Source organism: Callithrix jacchus, chromosome 1, assembly GCF_049354715.1.
Source record: "Callithrix jacchus isolate 240 chromosome 1, calJac240_pri, whole genome shotgun sequence".
In the NCBI taxonomy this organism is placed as follows: Eukaryota; Metazoa; Chordata; class Mammalia; order Primates; family Cebidae; genus Callithrix; species Callithrix jacchus.
The window spans coordinates 116,061,947-116,086,365 of NC_133502.1; the positions used below are offsets into that span (position 1 = coordinate 116,061,947).

The 24,419-nt window shown below is 36.2% G+C and overlaps 1 protein-coding gene and 1 long non-coding RNA gene across 39 annotated transcripts in view; one reads left to right on the top strand and one right to left on the bottom strand.

Annotated features, from left to right (window-relative positions):
• PTPRD (protein tyrosine phosphatase receptor type D) overlaps positions 1 to 24,419 on the bottom strand; it is a 2,336,513-nt gene that overhangs the window by 1,297,414 nt on the left and 1,014,680 nt on the right. The gene's annotated exons all lie outside the window — the stretch shown is intronic.
• On the top strand, positions 1,062 to 8,220 carry LOC128929372 (uncharacterized). Of its 3 annotated transcripts, none has more exons than XR_008475792.2 (5): positions 1,062 to 1,308; positions 3,936 to 4,043; positions 5,703 to 5,845; positions 6,851 to 7,118; positions 7,809 to 8,220. It is a non-coding gene; the product is annotated as an uncharacterized LOC128929372 (long non-coding RNA). The 3 variants fall into 3 exon arrangements; XR_008475791.2 differs by having other exon boundaries at positions 1,066 to 1,308; positions 6,912 to 7,118; positions 7,809 to 8,213; XR_008475790.2 differs by having other exon boundaries at positions 1,074 to 1,308; positions 6,969 to 7,118; positions 7,809 to 8,200.

Consider the following 24,419-nt stretch of genomic DNA (forward strand, 5'->3'; position numbering starts at 1 on the left):
GAAGGAAAGTTTATGATTGCCAGAGATTACAACGTGGTTAATTTTAGATCTTGGTGGATCAATGCTGACCTGATAACCAGTGTGATACATTCAAATACCTTGTCACTCTACCATAATATAGCAATTCGCAGCAGTTCAACTAACTTCATATTTACAAGGATTCTTACTTTTCCCCTGGCATCATGATCAGCATAGTAATTTTTCTTTTACTATTTTCTCTGAGAAACATTTTTAATGGGGAAAAATGAGCTCTCTCACAATGTATCAATGCAATATAAAAAACTGTTTAAAATATATTTCTTTGAAAAACATATTAAATGGATCATTATTTACATGAGATTTTCAGAAGTCATTATGGTCTATTGTGCAAATTTAAACTGATGCTAGAAAGGTAAATTATGTTTAGGCAGCTTTCAAAAACTGGAGTTTTGACTCAATAGACCATAGCATCTCTTTGATGTGCTATTTTGTAATTCTTCAAATTATTTTGCAGCATATGCATAGCTATCATGATGTGGATGGATATTCATATTTAAATTATGAACTAAAGTAACCTTATACCTATATATGCCAATTTTTCATATCAAGAAAAACAGAACTGAAGGAGCCATAGAGCAGAACACAGTATTTGAACACATTTTTACGGTGTTGTGATTTCTAGATTATCTCTGTGTTTGTTTGGCATATCTGCTGTGTCACTTACCACTTTATTGCCTCTCAGCTCCCAAGCACCCTCCAATATAATAAACCACAGAATTTGTTTAAGCATTTTTCCTTTAAAGTGAAGATGATATTAAGCTTTCTCAGTAGAAGACACTGAGGGGAAACTACAGGAGGAAGGGGCTTCCTGCAATTTCCAGCCCAGGCCAGAGGGGCCAACAGTGTGGGTGTAAGAATATCTACTAGATAATGTCCCTGTGTCCACTGGCCCAGCACTTGTCCTTTTCTGATCTTGTTGCCTTAACCTGGCAATATTCCCAGCGACAATATTTCCAGGACTCCCTGGACAAGCCCTGCCTAGCCGGCCTGCCTTCAACCACCTGTGTCCCAGAGGCTCACAACACCAAGTGGTTGCTCCTCCTGCCATGTGCAGGCTCTGAAAGCCTTCCACCTCCACCAGCACCTGGACTCCCTTGCACTTCCCACCCAGCCACCACGTGCTGATCTTTTACTCCTCACCTGCTGGCACTCCACTATAGAGGGTGACATGTTTGTGCAGCAGCAGCAGACAGCTCCAGCCCGGCCAAACCAGAGAACATCTCTACTCTCCATCGCCAAACCACATCTTCTTCAAGGGAAGTCTTACAGGTTTGTAATTCCTTGGATCAAAGGTTATCCTTCTGGGGTTGCTTATATCTTACAGTTACATTTACCATAGTTATTTTTTTTTAAATATTAAACTACCCCCTCTTTAAACTACTATATGGCTTCTATCTCCTAATTGGATCCAGACTGCTAGATTGGCTTTCTATAATTAGAAGTGAAAACTGTGGCTGGGCATGGTAGCTCATGCCTGTAATTCTCTAAAAATCATTTTGCTATCATAAGGATTATTACTTAGTGTCAATTACCTTTGGGCAAGGCTCTATGCAAACATTATCTAATTTAGTCCTGACAAAAATCTTATCAAGTGAGTACTATTATCCCCATTTTACAGGTGAAGGAACTAAGCCTTAAACCTAGGAAAATGTACTCAGAGTCAAGTGATAGACTCTGGCTTCAAAACTTGTCCTCTCTCAATACTATGGCTGTGTGTATAACTACTCACTATTTTGTAACTATCCCAAGACTTCACTGTCCATGAATACTTCACTTTATTTCTGTAATGACTGATGAACATAATACTCTTAAAGTTTTATTATTCAAATAGAAATTAAAACATTTCTAGAATGCATTACCCTGTAGTGCTTGTATAGAGCAGAGTCTTTACCCTTTGAGCTTTCCTGGTTCTACCAAATTGATATGGGACTAGACAGGTTCATAAGAATGACATGCTTCAGAAGAGTATAGGGTTGTCTGGTAATATACAAGATGTCTAGTTACATTTAAATTTCAAATAAAATAATGATTTTTATGAGTATATCCCAAGTAATACATTTATACCCCCAAAATCATTTTTTAACTTAAAATTCAAATTTATCTGTGTGCCCTGTTTTTTTATTTGCTACATCTGGCAAGCCTACAAGAGAAGGCCCCCCTTTGCCTGTTGCTGTTCTTGTAAATTTCTATGATCTTATCCCAACCAAAATAAGCTTCAAATAAGACAATGTAACTAGAATACAACCCCACTTTTCAAATACATAAAGTTGTTCAAGAAGGCCATTCATCTTTTTTTCTAAGATTTCTCATAGACCCTAAGTAGATTTTAAAACTGAAATAAATTCCTAGTAGATGTAGTTTTATCATATCACGACTTCTGATCCTATTCATTAGGGCTGGTAAAACTTTTAAGAGACCCCAAAACTTGGGGCTATATGCTAAAACATGGCCATAAGAAAATTATGATCACATAAGAAAACAGACAGAAACCTGGCCCTTTCTAGAAAACTCATGAATAATCCACCCCTTGTTTAGGGTGGATCAAGAAATAATCACAAAAGTGGCCAACCAGCAGCTCTCAGAGCTGCTCTGCCTATGGATAGCCACTCATATTTTTAAACATTTCTTAATAAACCTGAGTTCTAATTTGATTGCACTGTGATCTGAGAGACTGTTACGATTTCCATTCTTTTGCATTTACTGAGGAGTGTTTTACTTCTATTTATGTAGTCAATTTCTTAATAAACTTGCTTTCCCTTTACTCTGTGGGCTAACTCTTAAAATTCCTTCCTGCACAAAGCTAAGAACTCACGTGGCCTCTAAGACTGAATCCCAATTTTGGGTTTACGCTGTGAAAAGAGCCACTGTCAATGTTGTTATTCTCATTATGTGATGTTGAACTTAATCTTAAGGAATATAATGCTTTATATGGGAGTTTCATCATTTTTATTTTTCCAACTTATCAATAGAAGGGAAATCTTAGAAATATTTATCTACAGAGAAAGAGGAACCAAAATGGATAAACTGCTGAGAGGAAGGGAGAAATAGACTCCTTGTGGCCAGTCTAATTAAAAATTAATTCAAGTCCTCTGCATTAATTAAAAACATGTTATTGGAGGTAGAGTTATGAAAAGATAGTATACCAACAGAAGAGCTTATTGTTCTACTGGGTAGGATATATTATAATACAGACAATTAGAGCAAAGTATATAATGTATCATGAATGAAATATACACAAGCTGTTATAGAAATAAGTAGGTTAGTCCTGGACACAGATTGAATAATGGAAGATTATGGAAAGGTTGGCAAAAGTGTGTAAGTCCTGACAGCTGAGTAGGTATTTAGTTGAATGAAAAAAAGAGTTCTAGGTATATTCAGACGCTTCTGCAAAGGTAAATGGGTATGAAAAAAAGCAGGCTCTTTGGGAATACAATAAAAATCTCCATAAAACTAGAGCATAGCATTTGAGGTGTGGGGTGAAGTAGGGCCAGTGGTAAGAGATTAGGATGATGAGAGTAGCCTCTAAGCCTCGGAAAGATGTTTAGATGATTTCATCTTGACTTTTTTTTTGGAAATATGTTTTTGTCTTCTGGTTAGAGAATAGGTTGGAAAAAGGCAAGATTGGAGGTGGAATATTTCTTATTAAATAAAAGGAAAAGGTAATGTCACATATCTAATTTGTGCTAGACACTGTCCTAAGCTTTTAATATGTATTCTCTCTCTTCAACATTATACCAACCCTTTAGGGAAGGCAGTACCATTATCACAATTTTAAGTTGAGATTTAGCAAAATGAGAGGATTACTCAAGTCAATAGAGACTGGACTTTAACTTTTTATTTTCTTCCATACCTATGGATTAAAAAAGTTAAATAATAATATAATGCCTTATTTTTAGCTACATCAGCAATTGGCTTTGCCAAGTAACCTAGATGAGAACAGTCGAGAATATGAACTATGGCAGTGCCACTGCAGAGGAGAGAACAGATGGACGTGATACAAGAAGGTGACTTGATGTGGAAAGGGTGGGAAGAAAGAAACATCTTAATCTTTGGAATCTGTGCTGGTCAAGAAAGGAAACAGAAGTTAAAAAAAGTGAAAGTAGTAAGATAATACATTATCTTTGGGGTGTGTTTGGCGTAGGATAACCATCCGATATTCAAACGGAAATACTAAGTAGGTACTGAATATACACGTCTGAAATTTAGGAGAGAATTTTAAGTGGGAATAATAGATTTGGAATCATAATATTCAAGGTGATACTTGAGGTCTTGAATTTAAATGGGATCACCCAAGGATAATGTATAGAAAGAAAGATGAAAGGTTGGGGAAGGCCCTGAAAAATGCTGCTACTTAAGGCACAAATAAAGGAAAAGAAACCTCTGAAGGTAGTTGAGAATAAACGTCCGAAGAAATAGGAAAAAGTAGAAGACAGTAGTCTCCTAGAAGCAAAGTAAGAAGAAAGTTTCTGAAATAAAATGCCACAGAGAAAACTAGAAAGAGAAAGAAAAATGTGTGTTTTGGCTTTAGCAACGTAGAGGTCATTGACTAGAAGAGGGGACTGGTGGTACAAATTGCAGATAATACTAAGGTGAATGCATGAGATGTGAGGAGGGATGCACATAGAGAAAACAACTATTTCAAGATGCTTGACTATGAAAAAAATGTGATAGCTGTAGTCAAAGAGGGTTTTTTGGTTAAGATTATAGACTTGCAAATGTTGAAATAAATTGCAACATCATTTTGAGAATAGACGTTTAAGATATAGGAAATAAGTGACAAAACCCTCAAGAAGGGAAGAAGTATAGATAGGAGGCTTCAAACATCACAGAGATGGCTACACTTTGATACTGATCCAACCTAAATTATGAAAACAAATATATGTCTATATGTGCATGTGTATGTGTGTGTCTATATATATATATACTATCTATATAATCTATATATCTATATTATATAGATATAGTATATAAATAGAACACATTTCTATATAGAAATATCCATGTATTATCTAATATGTCTAGATTATCTAATATATCTATATAGTAGATATATAATATATAGTTATATAGAGAGATAACAGATGTCTATATATAATCTGTATGTTAATATTCATATGCTATATATTGATATTCAAATATTTATATATAGAAATATATATTAATATATTATATAAGTGTATTTTATATATGTATTTATAGATATATAAATAGATATATCTAGATATATAGATAGATATTATATAAATATATAATATTTATGGACTATATAAATGTATTTATATAAATGTATTTCTATACATTTATATAAAGATATTTATATCTTTATGTATAACATGTTAGCTCTTTATTTCTATGTAGAATTATCTATATTACTATAGACAGATATTTTTATATACAGATATTTCTGTATATAAATATATCTGTAATACAGATAGAAAGATATATAGATATTTCTGTATATAGACCAAAAATATCTCCACATATATATGAAGAAAGAGAGAAAAAAAGAGAGAGGTGGAATTTGTTTTCAAGATGTAGAGTTGTCATTGTTAGCCTAGCATGATTTTCCTTGGCATTAAAGTCTTTCTGATGAACATTCCAATTGCCTGAGATTTGTAAACCCACGTTTTGAAATTTCTAATTTCCTATTTAATGTTCTCCAGGTCCTACACATAACAGAAGTTGATGAATATTCAGAAGAGCACAGCTCTAATGTCGAAATTGTAGAGAAAGAAAAATACACATATTTCAGAGCATAAAAAGGATATAGATACCTACATTTACCTAGACTATAATTCCCATGAAGGTAAGAACTATGCCAAATTGTTCTATCTATTAATTAACCTACTTTTCAATGCTATACAGTTAAATAAGATAGTTTGATAACCATATTTATCCTCAGCTGGTATCTTGGGAGGATTGTATTCCATAACATTCTTTATATAAGAGCTATATCATCTGAACTGATTCCTTCCAATATTAAACCAAACCAAAAAAAATATTAAGCCCTTTCTCACAACAGAGTATTCCAAGTTTCACTGTATTTCTCATTTTTTAAATACTCTTTCTTTTCTTTCAATTAACTCCTTTCTACCTCCTGTAGTTTCCAAGTTGGACCTTTCAACATCAGTTTGAAGGTTATGACCTAGGACCACATTGAGATAACTCTTTTTCACTATTTTGACACAATTAAAATAGGTTCTGGCTTCAGAAAAAAAATATCAACATAATATATGTTAGCTCTTCGTTTCCTTATAATTTTTGAGATTCAAGTGATGACATAGTGCTTTATCGTCAGCTACATCAGCAGTTAGCTTTGCCAAGTGAGGTTGCTAGCTCTTCTAAATGCAAATTGAAAAGAGGGGAAAAAAGGAGCAAAGCATTAGTAGGCAGCAAAACGATATGGTACGTGGCCAATGAGGTAATAGCCTTTATTGCAAGCCACCCAGTGCTCCACAGATAGAGAGTTATCATACCAATAGTGTTCCATGTAAGACCAAATTCCCCTTGTGTTGCTATCTCTGGGCAGGGGTAAGTCTGGGATGGGAGGTAAAGGTACCCCTCACTAAACCAGTAGTAAGTATCCTTTACTAATTCCTGTGGAAGTACTCACTGACCAGGCAGTAAGAATATTAGGGAGGGTGTGCATAATATTCAATGCTTCTAACTGTGAACACCTGGCAACAAGAATGAATCTGCAGTGCCCTCTTCCTTCACAAAGGACAATATGCCTATATATTAGAACATCCCATCTATTTTTAGAATTTTATTTCATGTTCATAAAAACATTCCCATTTTTCTCTTCCTGAAGGGTGCTGCTTGAACTGAAACTGCCAGTGACTTTCCACATCCCTCATCCTATTTCATTACAGAAACACTCATAAAGACACAATTTTCTCCTATCAATAAATATGTTTGATGTTCCATAGAAGTTCTATGTAATACATGCAGAACAATGGAGTCAGACTCTGGGATAAATTATTACCACAACAACTTTCATTGACGAGGCTGCCTCTGGATGCTCTCCTGTGGATGTGATGTGGATGCTCAGTGTGAAAGCAGGATGAACAATAAAGCCTGTGAGTAATAATCATAAATCCCGAATAGGCATTATCCTTCCTTAAGACATTTTCAAACCCTTTGAAAAAGAAGGCTATAAGGTGCAATCTGCTTTTAGGGACATTCTAATCTTTAATACATTTAGTTAAACTGTGAAGTGGAGCAAGCCTGGGCTGGGGTGCTTCTTTGATGCAGCAGCATGCTCAGCTGGCAGCTCTGCATGTATAGTGATGGTGTGATGGAAACACGGCGTGGGCTGCTTGTGGTGTTCTGGACAGGGCCTTATCATTGACTTTATTTAGCTGTCTTTTATCTTTACAATATATTTCTCTTAGAGGATTCTACAGTAAGGCAAGTAAGCTTAGGCATTCAGTCACTTCTACTGAACAGAGGCAGGGAGACCTGCCCATCTCTATAAAGTACGAAGAGGTTTACAAGTATTATTATTTGCATATATGTTGCCTTTCACAATTTACCAGCTGTCTCAAAACACAGACTCTACATAGAAAGTATTAGAGAACAAGAATAATTTGATGTGACTTGTTTATAAGATAGGCAATAAAAAGGGACTAATGTTTTTCAAATTAGACCATTAGATCTGCTATATTCAACTCTGATTCTACCTGTTTAACACTCATTAAATATAAAATTCAGGGTGCTGACTGCCAAGATAAATAGGTTTATTTTCTGCTTTTCTTATTTTCTCACAGAAAGACACATATACCATGCAATCAAGTAGTAATTTCAGAACTAGACACTTCATGTGGAAAACGTCATGCGGAATATATCTCCACTAGTACAGTCGAGCTAAGTCCTTGATTAATATACAGAAGAGAAAAGTTTATTTCTTTTTTTCTCATCATTTTGTATCATTTACATATTGTACAAATAAAATGTTACTGCATCTCAGAAGAAAAAAGATTTACTAAAATGTTTGTCAACAAAATCTCACAGTAATTTTGTCACTGAATTTCTGTTACACTGCATTTCTCATGAAGCTTAGTACAAGTTCAGTGAGAATTACTGAAGCCCACCATCAGGTAAGTTCTGATAATCGCTTGGATCACAGAGAAAAGTTCATAAAGTCAATTCTAAGTATTGGTAAAATATATTTATAATGCTCAAATAACAAAGACATAGTAAGGCAGGGATCATTTTTAAAGATCACCCTACCATGGTATACATTTTACATACTTGGTAAAGGGATAAACACTGCTCAGGAATCTCAGAACAGGGGTCTTTATTAAATCTAGCAGCTCCACCAGTTATTTGTTATTGCAGCTTTAAGGGAAAAGATTCTAAAAGCTCAGGTAGAATGCCATTAGTATACAGCCCCAGGTTCTAGAGATTTCATGTCATTGAGATAGGTAACCTATGCCTCTTTCAATGAAAAATCAGATAGAGATATCCAGTTTGCTACTCGGCATGGTAATAGAAAATGTTAGCTTAGGCATTCAATCAGCCATACCAAATTGGGGTAAGAGACCTAGCTAAATCTATAAAGAAAGAAGAGATTTATAAATATTATTATTCGCATGTATTTTGCCTTTCACAATTTACCAACTTAATTTTCACTTAACTCATTTCATATAATAATCATATTGAGGCATACTATTTTTTTGCTTTTATTATTAGCATCTCCTTTGCATGAATTAAGAAACAGACACTTAAAAGAAACTGGGTGGTTCTTTCAATGTTGCACAATGAGGATGTTTTGGAACGAGGAGTTGGTCACTTCTTTAACTTCTGCCAATTACCACTTTACTAACATCTATATATTATCTCAAAATGATGCTTTCTCTTTTCCAAACCCCTCATTAGAAGCCATGCTATTTGGAAGCATGCAGTATAACAACGTGTCTTTTTCCAGTATCAGCAATAATGTCCAGTACTTGACAGGCACTCATTGAGGGTTGAAACATTGAATCACTGGATAAATAAATGAGTACCTCATATCACCCCCTCTCTAGTAACGCCTTTGATTATTGATTCATTTCTTACTAAATACCCAGCACTGTGTCACACCATGGGAAATAAATGATACAACAATCAATTACACGGTTACTCCCGTGTGGTACAACGGCCAGCCTGCTGCCATCTGGATGCTTGTGACAAATCCAAATTCCTGGGTTCCATCCCAGATTTGCTGAATTAGAATCTCATGTACACAGAAGCTCGAAAAGCACTGCACAATACCTTGACAATCAACTTGTAAAAACAAGTCAATGAATTTAAAAATATCACTTTCAAGGAACAGTGCTTCTTACAACTATTCTACAATATTTTTCCTGCACAAGGTCTCTGAGATTGTACAAAACAAAAATTTTGAGGAAGTGGCAAAATAAGAACATGTAAGTGAAAGTTCAAAACTTGAGGAAAAGAGTGAGCTAATTTTGTGGGTCTGCAAACTAAAAACAAAAACATCTGTGGGAATATGGGCTCATGAAAAGCACTCATCATTAGAGCAAATCAGACATGGTTCTAACAATGAGCTGACAGTCATCAATCAAGTGTCCTTATGTAACTATGATTATGTAGAAAATGAAAATACTTATTTCCAGTAGTGGACAAAGCAAGTCTTAATGAATTACCATCACCTAACATTTTATTAATACATTTTATTATTTTTTAAAATTACACTATTAACTCTGCTACTTTCCTCTGTTCTGCTGGTTACTATTTCTATTACTTTGTATTCCAATAGCTAGTGGTTTTTTTTGTTTGTTTTGGGTTTTTCTTTTTTTTTTTGAGATGGAGTCTCACTCTGTCACCCAGGCTGGAGTGCAGTGGCATAATCTCGGCTCACTGCAACCTTAGTCTCTCAGGTTCAAGTGATTTTCCTGTCTCATCCTCCCCAGTAGCCTCACCATGGGATTACAGGCATGCCCCACCATGCCTGGCTAATTATTTTTGTATTTTTAGTAGAGACAGGTTTTTGCCATGTTTGCCAGGCTGGTCTCAAACCCCTAACTTCAGGTCCTCCACCAACGTCGGCCTCCAAAATTGCTGGGATTACAGGTGTGAGCCACCACACCCGGCTGTGTTTCCATAGCTAGTGTTTTTAACTACCATAACTATTTTGTAACTGTCAAAGCCCAGCTTACTGAAACTCAATGAATGCAGAGTTAAAAAGTGCAGTTTACTTAGTTTCTCAAACATATTTCCGTGGGATCTATTCAATATTAGCAAACTAAATCAGATTTCAGGAGCTTCCAAAAGTCTCAGTTCTCGAATTTCTGCCATGTTTCTTAGGGTCAGTTGTTACAAATTAACAGAATAGATTCTTGGGGAAAAAGCAGGGATTTTAGAGTCACATGGAGTTGGGAGTTATCTGTTGGTTAACGGCAATGTGACCGTGGGTTACTTACTAAGTGTGCTTTTCTCTAACATTTGGTCAACACCAAATAATTAAAGAATTATCGCAAGGAAGAAAAACAAATACTTGCCTTGTGCCTGCTGATTTACAGGGCCAAAAATCATCACTGTTCTTAAATGACTCTTAAATCCATAGTGATAACTTTTAAGTCTAGAGGGGAAATCAAATAATTGGAAGTCACCAAGTCAGTGAAGTACGTAAGCAGTGCTTGGACCTGCCTTTGTCCAGTCCTTATCCAGTTTTGTCTCCACTGTATGACATCTCCTTCTAAAGTTGGAGGTGCATCACAGTAGGGATATAAACAGTATATACAATGCCAGGGGAGCATGGACACAGGCAAGGGAGCAGAAGCACCCATTGGAGTGCAGAGATCCTAGGTAGAACAAGAAGGCCTGTTGGCTGGTGTCCGAGGTGCTGCTCAAATGTGAATACCCATAGCTGCTTATAGCCTGGAGCATCCTGTTAGAGGGGCTAGAAGTAGCCCTTGGCATTATATTAATAGTACCAGCAGCTCTCTGGGAGCTTCTGTTTGTTTTTAATCATACGCAGCTCCAGGGTCCTGTTTGGACCCTACCACCCACGAGCTCCTCTGAACTACAGTTAAGTGATTTTCTGACCAAATATTGCTTCATTTTTTTTTTTTTTTTGGTAGAGTGAGGGGAGGATGGGACTCAAAATAAAAACCAAAAGAAATGGGAAAACCTAAGGGCTCAAAGTCTGTGACAGCACAAATGGTATGGGTCACAACAAGGGAAGTATGAGGCCATTTTGGGACTCCTCTTCACATGCAACAAAAAGGGACACTTATTTGAAGGACCAGCAAAGTGAAGAACAGTTAATTGGAGAAAGAATGGAGGCAGTTATAACATGTCTCTGGCTTGTTTAGGGAACAAGCTCTCTGGCAGACATTGGTAAAGATTTTTCACTAGAGCGGAGTCAACAGACTTTGTCTGTAAGGGCTAGACAATGAATAGTTTTGTTCTTGCAGGACATAAACTTTTGTTGCAACTACCGAGTTCTGCGTTTGTAGCACAAAAATAGCAATCAACAATAGGTAAGTGAAAGAATATGGTTGAGTTCCTATTGGACCTTACTTGCAAAATCAGGCAAAGAACCGGATTAGATCTGTAAGCCACAGTTCACCAACCTGTGGTCTAGAATAAAAAAGTTTAAAATGAGAAAACATCCAGGATGTTTCCAGCCCCATTCTCCACTAGCCAGAGCAGTTGCCTGATTTTTGTTCTCTTTCATATAACTCAGAAAATCTCTGCAGGTGGTAGTGCTGTGCTTCAGTGTGTGTAGGGTGCTAATAGTAATACTATTTTTATAATGATGCTTGCAAAGCAAACTAAAAGTTAAGGCTCTGTCTGATTTTATACCCTGCTGTTTCTCAGCAACCAGCATACTGCCTATCAAGTCAAAGGATTTAATAAATTTGTGGTAAAGAAAAGCCATTCATGTACGTGTAAATTCTTACTTCACAACTACTGGAGGAAAATCTATCTCAAACGGCTTCAAATATAGAAACCTGTGTTGGCACTTTTAGTAGAATGATGTTATTAAAGTTGGAAAAAGAAGAGGAAAGAAGGAAGAAAGAAAGGGAGGGAGGAAAGGAAAGAGAAAGAATGAAAGAAGAAAAGGTGATTTTTCTTAAAAGTTTCACAGTCAGGTATGTTTTAATTCATTGATGAGAATTCAGTATTTATGACACTTAAGTACTGTACATATAATATTTAATCTAAAACTGAAACAAATCTCCCTGAGTTAGGGTTAGGGGTACCCATTGTAGAGATAAGAACAAATTTTCAGAGTTAAAATGAAATGGCTTGCCCCAAATTAACAATCCATATAAACACAAATTTAGACATTCTTACTCCAAATCTGTTTTTTTTTTTCACTGAAATAACATACTGTACAATCAAATGAAAGGAGATGAAGGAAAAATGGGAGAAGCAAGTTAAATGACACAGAATTGTCAACATGAAATATTAATTTAATATGTATTTCAAGATAATTTAGAAATCGTATAAGACAGACCGGGAGCTTTCCCAAATTCAAGGAAAATTAAATTCTCTTTTTCAGGCCCTGCATGATGGCTCACACGTATAATCCCTGCATTTTGGGATGCCAAGTCAGGCAGATCACTTGAGGCCAGGAGTTCAAGACCAGCCTGGCCAACATGGCGAAACCCTGTCTCTACCAAAAAATACAAAACTTAGTGGGGGGTGCATCTGTAGTCCCAGCTACTCGGGAGACTAAGGCAAGAAAATCACTTGAACCTGGGAAGTGGAGGTTGCAGTGAGCCAAGATCAGGCCACTTCACTCCAGCCTAGATGACAGTGTGAGACCCTGTCTCAAAAAAATCTCTTTTGCAGATGCAATACCAAAGTCCATGGCAGATGCTTAGTCAATCTCCTGCTTGATTTGTGTGTATTCCATTTGCTTGTCATCTATGTTAATAATGTATTACTTTGCTGTAATGAGAGCGTTAGAGATCAATGAATCAATTTGAATCCACTCAATGGGATTTCTCTCTAAATGTAATTACAATTTTACAGCAGTAGAAGTTTGCAGCATTTTCCCTTCTTCTGTGTAATGTGGGGCTGGAGGGCCAGGTAAAAATAAAATGTAAGACAAATTCTATTTTAACAAGTAACACTTAAATTGCTTTGTACAATTGTTGAATAGCCGAATTCTTTCTATTTTTTTCTAATAGAGACGACAGGAGACAGTGGCAGAGGGAGACAGCTTTCCCAGAAAGATTAGCATGATTTCCAAATGTGAAGCCATTTGAGATCAGATCTTCCCCCATAGTTCTGAAGTATGAATTTGCATGTATGTGAATGACTTTCCTGTATTACAAATGCATTACGTTCTGTGACTTGTTAAGCACTATGCTAGGTGCTGAGAAACAGCAGGGTATAACAGAGATTAGAGAAGTTAGAGAAAAAGTGTATGTTAGAGAGAGGGAAGTAACCAAAACTTATATTTTATAACATAGGATTTTTTAAGTGGCACATTAATTTACTCAAGAAATTTGGATACTCTTCAACAACTACTTCAAAAATATAATAAACTAATATTTGCATTATTTATATTTAACATGTGATTTTTTTTGGCTAGTTTTCCCACTTATATTGTGTCTCACAAATTTGCATCCTATAATCTTAATCATTAGTTATCTCTCATTATGATACCATATAAATGTAGGCTTTAGCTGACACTATTTCTCAGTTTTTCTGATTCCTGGAGCCCCATTTGCTCTCTCCAATCACCTCACCATGACACAAGTGTGGTGACTCCTATGTCCGTGGCCCACTCTGAGGACTCTCTCCAAGAGTTCAAGAGTCAAAACTCACTCCAGTTTTGCTCTTGCAGTGGCTTATCTTATATCCTACCAGCAGCTCAAAATCAGCATGTCTAAAAAAACAACCATCTCCCAGTTTGTCTTTTTCTTGGTCCCCATTTCTGTTGCCACTTTTGATATCTCCCAGTATATCTTCAGAATCCATTCTGATGAATTCTCCATCGCTCCATCTTGTTCACTTCTTAGCTTGCCATTGGTCTCTAGGGTCTGCACACAGCTACTACACAGTTCCTAGAAGAGCTCAAATCCTTCCACTTCCCTTGGCAAAAGCTTGATTATTCCAAAGATATTTTAGATGTAAAAACTCTTAACGTCAGAAAATAACTAAAAATTACTATTTTCTTTTTATAAATAGGATGAAGTTAAATTTTATTTGTATAGCATATGACAAAATGAAGCGATTCAGTAAGGTTCGAGATAATCAGCCATGCATGCCAGCATTATCCTTAGTAATCTTCAAAACAGAGAATCTATGTATACATAGCCATAAGGTAGTCATTAATTCATGAATTTTAAATAATTTTGAGGTGGCTTATAATAAAAGCATAGGGAGGGAATGCAAGACCATTAGTCCAAAATTAAGAAAGAAAAATCAAAGGTAAAGATGGGGAAATTAAGCAGAAGAATATCTATGAAATAACTTCCAATTAATTTCCTATCTGAAGAAAAAAGGCTTAAATATCAACCAAAAGACTGACAAATAAATGTACATTTATGTTTTACATTTAAAGGATATTCTTGTTTATGTGTATCTACTATTTTCTAATTTCCATGCTTTTTAGAAATTTCAATTAACCAACCAATAAGATCCCAGTTGTGAAAACAAGAGGGTAACCATTTCTCATCACCATTGAGAAGTGATGAGGGGGGAAAATAGTAGCATAAAACTTAGTTCCAAGCAGAAGTGGATACACCATGTAGCTAATAAAGCTTACACTTCAAAGCCCTGAACTTTGATGAGGCTCTTCCACAGCCTTTTATCTAATTTTGTATTCACAGCTTTTAAAGGTTGTGCTTTGAAATTCTGGGGTACATGCGCAGAATGTGCAGGATACATAGGTATACACGTGCCATGGTGGTGTGCTGCATCCATTTCCCCGTCATCCATATTTTCTTTAGAAATACTGAAATAAGCAGAAGTTCCCAATTCCTACCTCCTTCTTAGCAATCTTAAAAGAAAGTCCTAATGACTATTTATTAACTATCTTCTCAGGTTTTTCCATGATTACATAATCTCAATAGCTCTATGAAATTTCTATAGATTTTTATAGGAATAAAATCATCATATATATCTCTATATCACTTGAGGCCAGGAGTTCGAGACCAGCCTGGCCAATATATATTATATTATATATATATATAATTGTGTACAATGCTTTATATAGAGTTCTGTGGATATACAACACTTTATGTGTGTATATATATGTATGTGTGTATATTTACTATACTTTGGATATTTATTTAGTTATTTAACTACGTATATCATTATGATAAACCACCTGAAATGCCACTTCCTTTATTTTAGGACTGTTTCCTTCATTCTTCTAATAGCAAGTGTGTCTTCTTCCATAGGCCAGAAAACTCTTTGAATCTTTATTATTACATGTATAACAGGAAGTTGACTTGAATTTGGGAATATTTTCAGACTTGTGGCTAAGACTTATAGCTGAGAAGTTAAATACTTCACTTTAAAGTTCCTACACCCACCAACCCTGAGGGACAGCCTATTCCGCACTAGAATTACTGAGAAGTGACAGATAAGAGAACTGTGTCTAACAGAAACCAACAACAAACTCCCTACTGCAGTCTCTATCCCTATGCCAGTGGATGGAACAGGGCAAGGAGAAAGGAAAATGTCTTTGGGGAAAGGAATAGGTGGTTTCCCTTCTGAATTCAAACCATTAGAGACAGATGATTAAAAAGAATTACCCAAAACTACACTGAGAGCTTACAAGAAAGAGAAAATAGCACCGTATGTCACAGTGGGTATCTGCTTAGGCAGTGATCTTGGATCCTTATGTAGCAAGAGAGTGGGGGTAAATGAGAACAGGTGAGACTGGACAAAGTAAAAAACTTCCAGAAGGGAAACGTTTAAGGCACCAGCCTCCCTTTGTTTCCAGCTTTTGAAAAGTAAGGAAGATCGGTGCCATGTGTGTCCCTGGATCTGAGAGTTACGCTAGGAGGAGGTTGGGATTTGGAAATACAGGTTTCCTGGGACCACTACAAGAAGACGGATGATATGGAAACACAGGCATAAGGGGAGACACACCAGCACAAGTTCAGCCAGAAGTAGTGGCCTGGTGTTTTACAGGACTTACAAATACTGAAGTTTGCTCAGTGAAGATAAGCTCTTCTTTATGGAGCTAGGTTGGAGGTTGCCACAATTTTCATTTAGGTCACAGACAACAGGCCATGTGTTAGTTGTATACAACAAAGAAAAGTATTGATCTTTTCCAGTTACCTAAAAAGAGACTTACTCTTTTTCTGATTTTCCCTCTCATTATCTTAAAAGAGAAGGCAAGGAAAGGTTGGTTTCTAAGATCCAACCAATGCTCCACTTTTCCTTCACATTTAAAGTCCCTGAGAGTACAGCTCGAGCCTGAAGTGAGGGGGGGGGGGGGAAGGAAAAGGGATAGGCTTAAATTCTTGAATAAAAAACTTTTATTAACCAAAATTGGGGACAATTTGTGAAATCTGAGTAAAATGCCATTCAAAGAGCTGTTGAAAAAGAGAAGGGTCAGCACACAAAATCTGGGAGGAAAATAGTGACTGGAAGATAAAGATATTCCATGCTCACACTCCAAATAGTAGACAGTGTCAATAAATTGATTTTATAATATTCACATATTAAATTTTATTACATTTATTTAAATAAGCTTCTGATGCTACAAATAAGACTGTAAACTTTTTAGGGTCAGGAATTAAATGTTATACAATATTTCCCAGGACCTAGAATGTACTTATATATAAAAGATGTTCAATAAATATTTGTCAATTAGAACACAGGAATTAAATTGGAGTAAATTAGAAAACAATTAAAGAGGATAAAATACAGGAATAATGGATGTGAAGTATGTAAATCCCTTTCATTTTCAATGCCTTTATGAAAGGGGCAGCCAACTCTAAAGAAGCAGACATGACTGTCATTTAAAAGCAATAAAGACTGTTACAAAAGATCAAGAGCAGAGCATCTGTAATCACATAGACAAGGATGTAGTCCTCAGTTCTATTTCTTAGCTGTGTGGTCCTTAGACAGGTACCTCATTTATTAAAAAATGAAGAAAAAGAGTAAGGTCTGGTTGGGCTATAAGCTTTCTTGTTACTCCCAGGTACAAAACTCTACAAACTATGAAAATATGCAGCAAGAGACAGCTGAAGGAATGATTACATCATAGTCCTTATAATCTACATCAATAGTTTCATTTGACATGTGCATATGGCCACAAATTATCCTTTCAAATGTTAAATTTGACTCATTTGGGTAAAAGCAAGCTGCAAGTTTTCCTTCGTTAACTGAGTTTTTGAAGCAGCACTTTTTATTCAAAGTATAGGGCCTTTTTTCTTATTTTCTAAACATAGTCTGTAAGATTCAGCAGGTTTCAGAGTTGTATTATGAAAGAAAATACAAGTCAAGAAGGTTCAGCCTCATCCCTCACCCAGTGTAGACACAAAACATGTCAGGTAACATAGGCAAAGGAGCAAGTTGCATCTCTGTATTATGAGTGCATCTTCTCCTGTCAGTGTTGATGATCTTAGACACAGCAAAGCATAAAAACACTATCTAAAACTAGTAGGAAGCATCATCCTACAATAGAAAAACAATCAGAGCCTCATTTACACCACAAGAACAAATAGCCTAATTCAGCCATTTGCTGGGCAGTTATTTTAATTATTAGAAAATATAAGCAATTAGAAAAGCTAAATCATCACATGTCAATAAAGAATTAGTGTTGACACTAATTCTAAGGAGCTCACCACATGATATAAAAAGTAAGGTTTATACTAGAAAAAGAGTTTAACAATAAAGTGAATTCCTCAAAACATGGCAAATCATTCCAATACAAAAGATACTAGGAACAAACAAGCATAATAGAAAAGAGTTCATAATATGTCCACACGAAAACTTGTATGTGTATGTTCATAGCAGCATTATTCACAATAGCCATAAAGTGGAAACTATCCATGTGCCAATAAACTGTTGAATGGATAAATTATTGACTATCCAGATGATGGAATATCATACAATCATCAAAAGTGATGAAATATGAATACAGTCCATGTTACAACATGGATAAACTTTGTAAACATTATATTAAGGAAACAAAACCAGACACAATAGGCTACATACATATGATTCATGTAAATGTTTCCATTTATATGAAATGTCCAGATAGGCAAATCTTTAAGGGTAGAAAGATTATTGATTTCCAGAGTTGGGGAGGAGAGTATGAAAAGTGACTTTTAATCATTATTTTGGTTGGGCGGGGGTATTAAAAATGTTTCCAAGTTAGATAGTGGTGATGATTACATAATCTTGTAAATACATTAAAACAAAAACTGGAAGCATTCCCTTTGAAATCTGGCACTAGACAAGGATGCCCTCTCTCACCACTCCTATTCAATATAGTACCAGAAGTTATAGCCAGAGCAATCAGGCAAGAAAAAGAAATAAAGGGTATTCAAATAGGAAAGGAGGAAGCCAAATTGTCTCTATTTGCAGATGACATGATAGTATACCTAGAAGACCCCATCGTTTCAGCCCAAAAACTTTTGAAACTGATAAGCAACTTCAGCAAAGTCTCAGGATATAAAATCAATGTGCAAAAATCACAAGCATTCCTATAAACCAATAACAGACTTAAAGAGAGCCAAATCAAGAATGAACTGCCATTCACAATTGCTACAAAAAAGAATAAAATACCTAGGAATACAACTTACAAAGAAGGTAAGGGACCTCTTCAAGGAAAATTACAAACCACTGCTCAATGAAATAAGAGAGTACACAAACAGATGGAGAAACATTCCATTTTCATGGTTAGGAAGAATCAATATCGTGAAAATGGCTATACTGCCCAAAGTAATTTACAGAATCAATGCTATCTCCATTAAGCTACCATTGACTTTCTTCACAGAACTGGAAAAATCCACCATGAACTTCATATGGAACCAAAAGAGAGCCCGCATAGCCAAGTCAATTCTAAGCAAAAAGAACACAGCAGGAGACATCACACTACTGGACTTCAAACTATACTACAATCTACAGTAATCAAAACAGCATGGTACTGGTACCAAAACAGAGATATAGACCAATGGAACAGAACAGAGGCATCGGAGGGAACACAACATATCTACAACCATACAATCTTTGATAAACCTGACAAAAACAAGCAATGGGGAAAGGATTCCCTGTTTAATAAAGGGTGTTGGGAAAACTGGCTAGCCATGTGCAGAAAGCAGAAACTGGACCCCTTCCTGACACCTTACACTAAAATTAACTCCAGATGGATTAAAGACTTAAACATAAGACCTGGCACCATAAAAACCCTAGAAGAAAATCTAGGCAAAACCATTCAGGACATAGGAGTAGGCAAGGACTTCATGATCAAAACACCAAAAGCATTGGCAACACAAGCTAAAATAGACAATGGAACCTAATCAAACTCCACAGCTTCTGCACGACAAAAGAAACAGTCACTAGAGTGAATCGGCAACCAACAGAATGGGAAAAAATTTTTGCAGTTTACCCATCTGACAAAGGGCTGATATCCAGAATTTACAAAGAACTCAAACAGATTTACAGGAAAAAAACAAACAAGCCCATTCAAAAGTGGGCAAAGGATATGAACAGACACTTTATAAAAGAAGACATACATGAGGACAACAAACATATGAAAAAATGCTCATCATCACTGGTCATTAGAGAGATGCAAATCAAAACCACATTGAGATACCATCTCACGCCAGTTAGAATGGCAATCATTAAAAAATCTGGAGATAACAGATGCTGGAGAGGATGTGGAGAAATAGGAACACTTTTACACTGTTGGTGGGAGTGTAAATTAGTTCAACCATTGTGGAAGACAGTGTGGTGATTCCTCAAGGACCTAAAAATAGAAATACCATTTGACCCAGCAATCCCATTACTGGGTATATATCGAAAGGACTATAAATCGTTCTACTATAAGGACACATGCACACGAATGTTCATTGCAGCACTGTTTACAATAGCAAAGACCTGGAACCAACCCAAATGCCCATCGATGATAGACTGGACTGGGAAAATGTGGCACATATATACCATGGAATACTATGCAGCAATCAAAAACGATGAGTTCGTGTCCTTTGTAAGGACATGGGTAAAATTGGAGAACATCATTCTCAGCAAACTGACACAAGAACAGAAAATGAAATACCACATATTCTCACTTATAGGTGGGTGAGGAAAAATAAGAACACATGGACACAGGGAAGTGAGTACTACACACTGGGGTCTATTGGGGGGAATGGGGAGGGACAGTTGGGGGGGGAGCTGGGGAGGGATAGCCTGGGGAGAAATGCCCAATGTGGGTGAGGGGCAGGAAGGCAGCAAAACACACTGCCATGTGTGTACCTATGCAACTATTTTGCATGTTCTGCACATGTACCCCAAAACCTAAAACGCAATAAAAAAGAAAAAAAACCAACTAAATTGTTCACTTGCAAACAGTGCACTTGATGGTGTGTATTTTTTTCTCAAAAAAGCTATACATTTTAAAAGCAAAAAAAAAGAGAAGTTTAAAATGTTGGCTTGCTTCATTTTTTGCTTTAACACACCTTTTATGTAGGACAAAAACCCTGACCTCAAGAATTATACCAGGTGGCTCAATAGGATGCCTGACAAACTATACAATAAATGAGACAGTTTCATAGGTACAAATACAGATAAAGCTGTAACTGTTGCACTATGGGAGGTAAGAATGATTTGAAAGACTTCTCAGACGATGTGATTTTGAGCAAGTGTTAACGAATCAGGAGAAATTGTTCTGTTTGAATGGAGAGAAAGACTTCATGGACAAGGAATTGTAAGACCTAAGAAACAGAGCATCCTTGGGAAACATTATGCTAAAGGGGAAGGTATGAGACATAAAAGAAGATATTAGAAAGAGAAGCTGGCTAGGCATGGTGGATCACGCCTACAATCCCAGCACTTTACGGATCACTTGAGGTCAGGAGTTCAACACCAGCCTGGCCAACATGGAGAAACCCCATCTTTACTAAAAATACAAAACTTAGCCAGGTGTAGTAGTGGGCAACTGTATTCCCAGCTACTTGGGAGACTGAAGCAGGAGAAACACTTGAATCTGGGAGGCAGAGGTTGGAGTGAGCTGAGATCGCACCACTGCATTCCAACTCAATCTCACTGAGCGAGAGAGTGAGACTGCCTCGGGGACGGATGGACATACATACATACATACATACATACATACATACAGAGAGTGGGTACGAAAATTAAAGTTAACACTTGCTGAGGAATTTGAAGTATAGTTTATAGACTGTAGGGAGTAACCAAATATCAAAAAGTTCAAACAACTTCCAAAATCTAGGCACGTTTTCAAAATAACACATATATTAATTCCTTGCATTGCCACTGCATATAGAATCTAGATGTAAGGTTAAAAGTGATTATAGCAGATATTATTTATTTATAGCTATCATAAGCAAGGAGTCTGATTCTCTCTCAGTGAGAGAGAGTTCTTTCTCACTCTTTCTGCTCAGTCTGGTGAAACTTATTATTCATGTTCTAAGGAAAGTGATAATTAAAAATATTTCCTAAAGGTTGTGGGTTACCGCATGTATGTATAGTTACAGGGTAAGGTTCAATGAATGTAGAACAGGAAGAAATCTCCTACACTAATCACAATTTTTTTTTTTCCTTTTTAGTAAAATCATCTGCTTAAAATTTAGAAAGTTCTTTTCCTTGAAGACTATTTCAGGATAATGTGATGTCTTTTCCAGTGCAAATCATTAACATAGATTGTATATTCATGCAGTATATCTTGCCTAAACGACCACAAGTATGTAAATCACCAAGTTGAATTAGAAGTCTATGTGATTAACTTTTCTCTTTTATGATACTGCTGCCAAGGTGGGGGGGAAAACATGTTATCTGAATATGAACTTTTATGAGATAGAGATCACATAGCAGATCTTAATTCTTTTTGCTTTTACTTTAAAAATGATATTTATTACGAGATAGCAATATGTTCATCTTGACAAAAGCAGCTTCAGTTGTGTGGCCAAAAATCCTACCTCATCATAAAGGGATGATGTTCCTTACCAAATTATTGTATGCCAAAACTCTATTCTAATGAAGCAGGAGACACACGATCCTGGGAGGTTCTAATATACGTGTTCTGTTCTAATATGCATGTATCAGAAACGTTGGGAGATATACTGAAATTACCATAAACATTATAGTACTTAAAAACACCTAATGTGGCATTTGGTAAATAATAACTCATCAACAAATGTTAAGTTTTTTCTTTTCCTGATTTTTTTTTTTTTTTTTTTTTTTTTGAGATGGACTCTTGCTTTGTCGTCCAGGCTGGAGTGCAGTGCTGCAATCTCAGCTCACTGCAATCTCTGCCTCCTGGGTTCAAGTGATTCTCCTGCCTCAGCCTCCCAAGTGGCTGGCACTACCAGCACACGCCAACACACCCAGCTAATTTTTTTTTATTTTTAGTAGACACAGGGTTCCACCATACTGGCCAAACTGGTCTCAAACTCCTGACCTTGTGATCCACCCACCTCAGCCTCCAAAAATGCTGGGATTATATGCATGAGCCACTGTGCCCAGCTTGTTTTCCTGATTTCTTAAAAGAAATAATATGGGGGAAGAAGTAGTCATTGCTAATATTGATTGCAATGCTTGAAATATTAGTGCAAGAAGGCTGAAGCAATAAATGAGAGCAATGACAAAAAATAATTTATACAATACCTGAGATAGTGTGTTTCTGCTATTGCTAATTCAACAATTTGCAGATTATTTAAAATCCACATAATTGCTTCTACCATAAGAGGAAGGAAATAAATGCTTGATCTTATCTTTACCAGATAAAATTCTTGTTCTATAATACAACAACCAAAATATGAACACAAAATAAAATATCTTTCTCAGCAGTTTCTATCTTGTCAAAAGATAAATCTAAGAAGCAGTCAATTCTAAATTCTCAAAAATCATATCTTCTTTGAGTAGATTTCTGTGCATACTATACATATATTTTCATTTGAACGGGTGTAGAGTTAAGTGTATAACATCCCACTGTGTTAATGGGAACTCTAAGTACCAGTTCCCACAGAGCAGGGATTACAAGTTACTTTTATGTTGAGTACTTGTGCTATTTTGAATAATAGCTACAATGTGGGATAACCAGTCAGAGGGGTAAGACATATGTGTAAAGCTGTAGAATACAAAGAAGAGATTTAAGATAAAACAAAGATATGTGAAACAAGAATGGATGGATTAGATGTTTAACAATATATTGAGTGAATGGTATTTAGTGTTGGAGCAAGAGGATATATTCATATTCTTACTTTCTTTAAATGGATTAGACCAGTGAAATGATGTCCATCTACCTATGGCTAAGAGGGACATCTGTAGCCACACAAACTGAAATAAGCCTATAAAGCTTCTTTTTTTTTTTTCTAAGATATAAGATCAATAGAAAACAAAGAAAAATCCGTATGTCTGAGGGGTGTATGCTTTCAAAGTACATTGAGAGCATACTGTGTGTTACCTTTTGGTCTTTCAACAACCTGACAGTGGAAGAGTCTGCTGAATGATTAAATCCCATGTGTGCAACCTGGAAGCTTTTTGCTTCAGGGTACGTAGCCTATTCCTCCCGTACCAAGTGGCTCCCAAACTTTATCATAAGGTCCATTGCTTCCTATAGAAATAGCTGCTGGCTGGACACCTAATGATTTCACATGGACCAAGAATTTCACATGGTCACACAGTTTCATCCAATTCTGGGGACTGTGATGAGCTATCTGGGTTATGCTTTTATAGCTGAAGAAAGCCATTGCTCAGATTTTGGAACCACTGACAGATTTAAGGAGAGCAAATACAGTACTTCTGTAACCTGTTAGCCTTGTTGTCATTCCTTTCCTGATTCTCTGTTACTTCTTTCCTGATACTCTGTTGGAGTCTCAACATGCATCGTTTCCCTGGACTACCTGTTGCTCCAGCAAGCCTGAAACCCACAAGTCACTGTCAATATCACCTATTTCCCTGCTTCCTGAAACACTCCCTCAAACAATCTCAAATCTTGTCAAGTTTTCCTTCTAAATAAATGTCATATTAATCTACATCTCTACATTTTTACTACCAATACTCAAGTTAAAGTATTATCTTTCACCTGGGAAAATTCTTTTCTCCCAGTGTTCATTTTGAGTTCCATTCACAGAAGAAAAAAAAAGATATTGCACTGACTCTCCACTGTTCTTAGGAAAAAGATACAAAACTCTTCATCCATATACATAAGGCTTTCTCCAGCTTCATCTAAATGCAAAGACCCATTGTTCCCTCAGCCAAAGCCC